A 10000-nucleotide genomic window follows, 5' to 3' on the forward strand; every position below is an offset into this window, starting at 1 on the left:
ATTGGAAGGTGATTATGTTTAACCCCCCCCCCTGTTTGTGGTTGTTTGTGTGTGTGTGTGTGTCTTTGTTTGTGAACAGCTTCGTGGCCGCAATTTTGATCGTAGAGTAATGAAACTTGCATCGATTAACTCTTATGTAAAAAGTTGGAAATTGTGAAATTTTGAAAGGTCAAAGGTCAAGCAAAATGTCCAATTCACGTAATCAACCATAAGTTTGGACATCGTTGTCACAGAGACTTCAAACTTGGTTCATATTTGAGTGTATGAAAATCCACGCCAGTTAATACATGTTAAGGTCAAAGGTCAAGCAAAAGGTCGAGAAATAAGCTTCCTCTACTAGGTGCTGGTCTAGTTACTACTACTGTAATTTCATAATCATTATCCCAGGGATCCAACCTCGGTAATTTATTCGAATATAATCCATATATACACAAGTGGAATTATTGTGCGCCATTGTGCATCTCTCTCTCTCTCTCTCTCTCTCTCTCTCTCTCTCTCTCTCTCTCTCACACACCTAGCTCGGGTGTAGTGGGGGCTTAGGCACTGATCATATGGTCAGTCTCTAGGTCTAGGGCATTGTCCTACTCGATAGGGCAATGTTACTGTCCCTTGCCCCTGCCATTCATGAGCGGCTTTTAAACCTTTAAACATGTCCTGAAGTTAAGTCTGGGGTTTGGTCAGTTATCAGCAAATAGAGGAAGGGGATTCCCCATTCTCTTATCTGCTGATGTGGGGAAGAGAGTGAGTGGGCAAGCGAGGGGGAGGAATCGAAAGAGAGAGAGAGAGAGAGAGAGAGAGAGAGAGAGAGAGAGAGAGAGAGAGAGAGAGAGAGAGAGAACGACCTCACCATAGCAATCCCCCTGAACTGATTACCGGCTGAACCATTCTGTCCTCTTCTCTCACTGCGTCTTTATTTTACTCATATTTTATTTAATTAAAGGATATGTCTGTTAATCATTATATTATAATAGATTGGTCATTGACAGTTGACACCTAATCAGGCCTTCCAATCCCTAAGACGATTAGGATTTCGATAGAAAATGAATAACTGAAATATTTCGAAACAGACCTAGGCCGAACCTCTGTTGTTCCTGCTAATCGTGTTTAATGTTTGAACAATAAATGCTAAATGGTTAAAGATGTTTCTTGAGTTGAGAAGATAATTAGATATTAAGTAGTTAGTCAACTGTAGAGTTATAAGAAAAAAATTAAATTCCTCATACATTTGGCAACATAAATATCTTTTGGGACGAACCAGGAAACAGATACGTGGTGAGCTGTGATTGGCTATCAACCTTTCTCCAACATTCAATCATATTATCCTAATATTATCCCTCCAACATCCTAGTACAATGTTGCTATACAACAATGATGTTTTAAAAAGCCTCTTTTAATCAACATAATATTAGTTAATTTGATATTTTATTCTCAGAAATTATGAGAATCCAGACATTAATGTATAAAGAATATATGGCTTATTTGAATATGAAAAACACGTCTAAATGTGCAAAATTTATCGTATATATATATATATATATATATATATATATATATATATATATATATATATATATATATATATACACACACACACACACACACGTGTACTTGAGTGTCTTAGTTGGTCTTGAATCATATACGTACAGTAGATAGAATGTTGAAAATTATAAAAAAGAGGAACAATGAAGATTAAACGTTGTTATGAGTAACGCCCCTCTGTTCTCCGTTTGCTTGACCTATATATGTATTGGTTATTTGTTTGTGTGTGGGTTTACTCAAGTTCATAGCTTCTGTATATCTGGGTGAGTATCATTAGCAATTACGGGAGATATTTTTCCTAGTAATAGGGTAGTCAGTCACGTCATTTTGCTAATTTCCACCGTAACTTTCTTTTCTATTTTTGTAGTTCAATGTCCTTTTCCTCTAATGCTGCCACCCATCACAGCTGAGTAACCTCCCCACCCCACCGCCATTCCTAAACTATAGTCCATTTCTTTTAGCGATGCATATTTGCACCGACTCGCGGCGGTGCCCTTTTAGCTCGGAAAAGTTTCCGGATCGCTGATTGGTTGGACAAGATAATTCTAACCAATCAGCGATCAGGAAATTTTTCCGAGCTAAAAGGGCACCGCTGCGAGTTTTTGCAAATATGCATCGCTAAAAGAAATGGACTATAGGTGGTCTATATATTTGATGCTTCTTCTCCGTCGATTTCTGTCAAATGGTTCGGCTTCCACTAATTCATTCTCCAAATCATCCTTCACTTTATCAGGCCACTTATTATGGGTCATATTTGAGATAAAGGAAAAAAGAGAACCTTACTGTAGTATCTTAAACTTTCATATAAAATAATACAAGAGTAGGTTTTGATATTTGATCATTCTTAATAAAGACATTGTGATTTTATTTACTTGATTATCCAGGACTAACTACGCAGGAATATTTTTCTTTGAATGAAATATGTTAATAGAATAAAGTGCTCATGCACTTGTTAGGAAATCTTTGCATTAATAAGGGAACTTTTGCTTCTTAATCTTGATATTGTCACAGTCTTTGGAGAAGGGTCGTAAACTTTTGTTTGTCACCATTTAAAGTTTATAAGAAGTGAATGACATGATTGTAAAAGTTTCCGGCGCCGAGAAAACCAGCAGTTGTTGCAGCACGTATGAAGGAGGAAGGAAAATTTAAATACACACACACACACATATATATATATATATATATATATATATATATATATATATATATATATATATATATACATATATATATATATATATACATATATATATATATATATATATATATATGTATGTATATATATATATATATATATATATATATATATATATATATATATATATACATATATATATATATATATATATATATGTATATATATATATATATATATATATATATATATATATATATATATATATATATATACATATATACATATATATATATATATATATATATATATATATATATATGTATCCAAATGTTTTTGTATCAAAATTTGTCATCACCATAGCTTATTTTATGTTTAGTTACCAAGATTCTTAAACACGGCTTGGTGTTACAAAAAACGATTTGTTGGTGGAAAAAAGGCGAATGACTACGTTTTAGGTCAAGGTAAAAAGAATACTTTTTTTAATAGAAGCTGCTCCTGGAAGCGGTTTTTTTTTAACGTACTTTATAAAAGTTCTTTTATAATATGGGCCTTGTATATTCATGAATAGCATGTCGGTACTTACTCGCACCCTTTATCATTTGGTTAGAGTAACGTTAAAACAAATTGCATCTTAGTTTATGTGTTAGATTATTTCATGTACTGTTGGTTTTTAATAGAACCTGCTCCTGAAGTGATAATAAAGATAAAAATATTTCTTTTTCAAGAAGTGAACGATAACGGAGTCGCTGCAATTGTATTTAAATCATTATTAAAGAAATTTTTTAAAAAAGAGAAAAGCATCCAGCTGTTTTGGTCTCTGCTAAGGGTCTCTCAGGACTAATTAAATTTTGTAAATTTACTTCACAATATTAATAATCAACGACAGAGACAGATTATACGGGCTTCTTTTTTTAATTTATTTTCTAGGGGTGAAACCAAAATTGGCGAAACTGTGCAAATATTGTTCGGGTTAAAAGCCAAAGTATTAGTAAATTTCTTGTCTTAGGAAAGGACAAATTAAAAGGCGTTAAATTATTCAGTAAAGTAGTCAGAGGCTTAAACCTTATCCTCCAGTGCTAAATCCCCTTTTTGTCACATTGTCCTAATGAACGAGAGAGAGATTCATTAGGGAAAATATTACCTCACTTAAATTCAAGCGGAGGTTTTATAATCTGAAAATTCCCCAAGTAAACTCAAACATGTAATCAGTCATTTGATCCTTTACAAAGTTTCTAATGTTTTGTGGTTCACGGTCATGAATGTAAGTGGTCTTGGAAGCTTGTAAGAACTAAGTAATTTTGCAACTTTAAGGTGCGTCCACACTGGCAACATCGTGTCTACCGACATAGCAACAACAAAGTTGGAAACCTTACAGTCAACATCGGTACACATATCGACCACAATGTATGAAACTTTGTCTGCTACAATGTCTGGCAACATATTGGCAACACGCGTCAACTTGGTGAAGCCGTCCACACCTCATTCTAGAGACTTGTTGTGTGTCTGTCCGGGTATCTCCAACCCCATCGACTCGTCCACACCAGGGTTGCCAACATATCACCAATAAATCTCTACCAACATCTCGACAACAATGTTTCGTCAACAGTCTAACAACTTTTTACCTACAAAGTTGTACACAGTGTTGTCGACATGTTTTGTCGCTAGTGTGGACGTACCTTTAGAGCTTGGTACGAGATTCACGATGAAGCCTTGCCAGTTATTATTGTTATTTTTCTATTGTAAAGCAACGATTTTAGTTTAAGGAACACAAGTTTATTCTTTTATTTGTAATCCAGAAGTGACACAATATCAAATCCGAAGGATGTTGCGTTAATTTTACATACAAATTCCTTTTGTCTATATATATTTTAGAATTAATTTTACGTACAATTTTCTGTCTTCGATATATATTTTAGTATACGTTTTACTTTTTTTCTGCTGCCTGCATGCTTGATATTTTTTTTCACAAGTTAAATTTTTGCTTAGGTAAAATAAAACAACATATTAGGTAAAATTGCATTTATATGATTTTCAGACTTCGGTTTGGCTTGGTGTATCATTTAAAAGATTTATTTTTTTTGGTCCCCGAATTGTTTATATTTGTGTTTTGAAGGAAAGTTTGTCAGTAACTCAGACAGGGATACCGGGAAACTACAGGAATACTTTTAGTATATAGTTTTCAGTTATGAAGAAACCAAGGCCAAAAATTCTATTGGCCTTGGAAGAAACCAAGTCACTAATATTTGCACTTCGATTTTTTATTTTGGGAAATTATTAACTCCCTTTACTTTTGTTTAGTTAGCAACTCGTCTTTTACTATCTGTAAAACTCAAAGGGTATTGTGAAATGCTGCATATATGGATGCTATGCTTCCTTTAGAGATAAACTACTATGTTGACAGAAGGGTTTTACCTTTGTGTTAGATTTTCAGGTATTTTGCGACTAATTCAGACTGGAAAGGGTTCGTTATTTAATGTGGGCGTTAAGGGCATTCTTATTCTCATTCTGAACGGGTTTTCACTATTTCAATGAAAGGTTCTTGAGCCTATTTCTGTATTTCATTTATTTCTTATAATAGAGAGTTGTTCCTTCGTTATTTTCCAATTTTAAAGGTTTTTTTTATTCTTCTTTTCTTCTTCTTTTACGGGTTTATTTCTCGCCCTCCATCAGACACTAAAAGTCTGTTCAGGCGGGCTTTGGTGTGTGAAAATAATTTCTTTCCACTTAATATTTTGCTCTGTATCTTTTCAGTTATTCGCTAGCATTTGTATTCAGACTTAATAGTTTTCAGATCACTATTATAACACTTTCTAAAAAGATAAGTCTTCAGGTTTTTATTGAAAGCTGTCACATTTTTGCTATTCTTAACATCAAGTGGAAGGTCGTTGAAGAGTCTCGGTGTAGCATAACTAAACGTTGAAGATATTACTTTGGATTATCATATGTGAAATGACCAGCTGTATAGGAATCGGATTTGGCTCATTAGGCTGGTCAATCTCTTCATTTTGGTAATAGTAATCTGTGAAACAGTTTTGCTCGCTTGTTTTCAAAAGCTTTATATCTTGCAGCGTAATGGTATGGTCAAAATATGGATTTACCTACATAAATGTCTAATATTTAATATTTTGTAGCTAGTTTGAGTTTATTTTTAAAGTGTTAAAGTGGATTTTATAGTAGAAAACTTAATACCACATTATACAACACAAGTGATACTTCATTGCTTAACAAATTAAACACGAAGGTTGAATTGAAATGGAAAACTCTCTCTCTCTCTCTCTCTCTCTCTCTCTCTCTCTCTCTCTCTCTCTCTCTCTCTCTCTCTCTCTCTCTCCTCTCATTCGGGTGTATTATTTTTGTGAACGAAACCTACATCAATGTTCATTAGAACAGCCTCAAAGTGTTTGTCATGGACCATATCATTGGAACTCTAAAAGTAAAAACCCAAATTCATCTATTTCTTTGCTCTAAACCACCTCCACACCAATCCCAGAATTCTGTCCACAGCTTCTTTTTTTCCCTTTTCCTTCCTAATCACAAAGACTATAGTTCTTAGCCGTTTTCCCTCTTTTACCTTCATCCACCTCCGTTATAATCTCCCTTTTACCCTCTGATCCCCCCTAACCATAATTCTCTCTCTCTCTCTCTCTCTCTCTCTCTCTCTCTCTCTCTCTCTCTCTCTCTCTCTCTCTCTCTCTCTCTCTCTCCATATCGCATCATATCTGCATCACTTACCTGCTGTTTCATATTCACAAGAGGAATCGTTGACCTTAAATTCTCAAAATATTTTTTTTTTGTAAACATGTTTAGATTTTTTATTTACTGCATTAAACAAGTGCGGTGAAATGATCACCAGTAGTAACCACACCGCATGCTTCAAAACAGTCTTTTTGTTATAAATAAAACCCTTATATACAATTTATCTTAGTTTATAATGGGAAATTACCTCATTCCTCTTGAAAATTTTCATTCATAGGAACTGAATTAAAAAAAGAATGAAATGCAAGTAGCCATTATATATATATATATATATATATATATATATATATATATATATATATATATATATATATATATATAACATATATATGATATTCATATTTATAGGGGTGTGTACTTGATATTTCAGCATTGAATTATTTTTCCAAAAAAAAAGCGAATGACTTCATGGAAAAATGAACACACCAGTCAATGTCGCATTCATTCTTCACTTGGTGAATCGTAGATGAACTCATGCAGAAAGAGAAATCGGAACTTAAGCGTTTAATCCATCTACATGGTTAGCTCATAAGCAGTGCATCAGATCCCTTTCACATATTCTAGCTTTATGGATATTCAGGGCTTGAGTGTCCCGTACCTCACTCACGTCATCTAACGAAATATTTCTATCATCTCCTCTATCCTAATATTGAAGTGTGTAGACAAACACCTGCCTACAAACATTCATTTGTTTTTATTCGCTGGGCGATTTACTCCTATCGCCTCTCTTCAGATTTTTTTATTCACTCGTTTTATAAAATGGACATTATAGCCTAAAGTAGAAAAATAATCATGCATTTATAATCATCATCTCCCACAAGAATGGGGAATAATTTTGAACGATAACATTCAGAATTCTAATTATCAGGATGATCAGTCTGTTACAGAACCCTACTACTATTACTATTACTATTACTATTACTAATACTATTACTAATACTATTACTATTACTATTACTACTACTATTACTACTACTACTGTTGATGATAACATAAACCCAATCCTAGTTTTCATAGGATCAGGCATCAAGGTTTCATTAACATAATTCCTTTTTCTATATGGCTGTACATCCTCTTTAGGAAACGATATTAAGCCTCCCTATCCCAGTGAGGATCAATGGGAGGAAATTTAATATATACATATATATATGTGTGTGTTTTTGTGTGTGTACATGTACCGTATATTCAATTTTGATATAGAACGAATACTTATGTACTTAATCGTATACCAATTGTTTTGTTCCTTTAGTGTATTCCCTTCCATAGTATAATCAGGAAGTACATAAAAAAATCTTAGAATACATGATATAGTTATGTATGTTTAATGTAGATGTGGATTCAGATCAGTCAGATATGGGTAGATGCTTCGTTTGTTTTCATCGTTTTTTGATTAATCATGGTCGAGTGGAAAAAAAATGTTTATTTGAACAGTTTGAGCAAAGAAGAGTGATTAAGTTTTAACATGTAAAAATTGAGAAAAAGTTGAGTAAATGTTGTTGAAAGAGGTTTTAGGAATTACGATGGAAGAACAGAAAATAAAAAACAAAAAGTAAATTATTTACTAAGAAATATACTTTGAGACCCTAAAGTTGAGGATCTTTGCTAGGGAGTCGTGAGCAATAGTCTGATAAGGCATTGAAGTGGGCTGACATGTTGCTAGTGAGATGACCTTTACTTTGTCGCTCTAGGGAGAACAGGGAGTAACTTTTTAATGGAAAATGGTGGCAGTAAAGGTTCCTGGTTCAGTTCCAGGATTGGGTAAGCTCAACCTCGCCCTCCTCCCCCCAGACTGTGATGCCCAACTACAGTAGTAACCTCCAAAGTAGACAGCTTGAATCGACGGTCGATCTGCTACCATGCTAATGTAAGGCAAAAGTATTACCACTGTACAGTACTAGACTGGAGTTGAAGTAAATCTGATTGTAGTATGCTTGTTTATACAAATTAGTGACTATGTTATATGATATTTGTTAATTTTGTGTATGTATTTTTGGTTTTCTCCCGAAAAAAAAACGTGGCACGATAGTGATATTTAGTAATTAGGAAACTAGTGTAATTTTGTGTGTGTTTCAACGTAGGTACATTATATGCATTTACGTTGACGATTACCTACAGAAATTCTTTCCCTGTCATTAGCATTGATAAATTCTCCTTAATACATTGCTCTCCGAAGCGTTGTAGCATGTTTTTGTTACGCTCTTGTATTGCGCCTGTTGCAATACTTCAGAGCAGTGTTTGTAGTGTGCTTTCTTTATGGACGTCTTGCAAGGGGGCTTTGGCTTGTGTAAACTCGATGAAAATTTACAGAACGGTCGCATGAAAAGGTGCCATTAATATTTCTAATGCCAGCGGGAAAATTTGTGTGAAACTAACACTTCTCCAAAGACATGTACAATAGAGCGTCATTAAAATGATAGGCGAGTCAACTTTTATGACCGAAAACTAAACGTCCAAAATAGCTATTCGTTCACATTTTTTATCCCAAGTATGCTGTTAAAGAGGCCGGAATTTCAATCGTAAATTCTCCGTAAAAATATCCTGTTTTCAGCCGTATTTCAGTAATACAGGCAACCGTAATTTTTACGATACTTTGTTATTATCTTTTAGGGGTAGGTGACCGTAATATCACCCCTTTAAGGTCAATATATCGGTTTTTAAAACGGTAAATGACTGGCAACTTTTATTCCAGGAGTATTACCGTTTTATGGTGCCAAATATTTTACAGTGTAGGTAAACACATAAATGAGATAGGGAAAAGAATTCGTGAATAATTAAAGGACCAGTGATAAAGAAAAGAGAGCAAGTTGAGTGACAATAATACGACCGGAAGATAGATAATGATGCACCCTAATGACGGACATAAATCTTTTACAGAAAAAAAAAAGGAATGCAGGGGAGTTCTCGAAATTCACTCTTCAGTTAATTGCCGAGAAAATAGTCGGATATATGAGGTGATAGTAAGATAAAAAGGTACGAATATCAGGAAGACGAACAAAGGTCTTTTCTCCTTTTTTTAGATTAGTTACCAAAGTTTTTTGACGGCTGAGTCCGTCCCTGCATCTTGTGCTCTATATTTTTCGTTTCTCTCGGTGTCAGTATTAAATTTAAAGGCAATCTGTGTCGTCACTAACTCCACCTTTTCAATGTCCTTTGATTCCCTTTTCTTCATTGCTATACTGGAAGTGAACTGAGTCTCACTTATTTTCATTCCTGTCGTTTTCATGTTCCCTTCAGGCCTTGGATAAATCATGACAGGATTTTTCGTGTACTCGTATTTGTGTGTGTGTGTGTATATATATATATATATATATATATATATATATGTGTGTGTGTGTGTGTGTTTGTGTGTGTGTGTGTTTGTGTGTGTGTGTGTGTGTGTGTTTGTGTGTGTGCGCGTGCGCGTGTCAACACCACCCAAATCTTCTCCTTATATGGTCTAAGCATAAGGCGTTATTTACACATTTCAGAGATTCAGTAGGTCCAGTCAGGATCGGGTCAATGCTTAAATTGAAAATAAATCTATTTTTACAGACTTCAGCTCTGTGTAAACTCTTGATGTCGTGGGAT

At 34.2% G+C, this 10000-nt stretch overlaps 1 long non-coding RNA gene across 1 annotated transcript in view; it reads left to right on the forward strand.

Annotated features, from left to right (window-relative positions):
• The window catches only part of LOC137635506 (uncharacterized), a 150393-nt gene that overhangs the window by 520 nt on the left and 139873 nt on the right, over positions 1-10000 (forward strand). The gene's annotated exons all lie outside the window — the stretch shown is intronic.

The sequence above is a fragment of the Palaemon carinicauda genome, unplaced genomic scaffold, assembly GCF_036898095.1.
Source record: "Palaemon carinicauda isolate YSFRI2023 unplaced genomic scaffold, ASM3689809v2 scaffold133, whole genome shotgun sequence".
Classification (NCBI taxonomy): domain Eukaryota; kingdom Metazoa; phylum Arthropoda; class Malacostraca; order Decapoda; family Palaemonidae; genus Palaemon; species Palaemon carinicauda.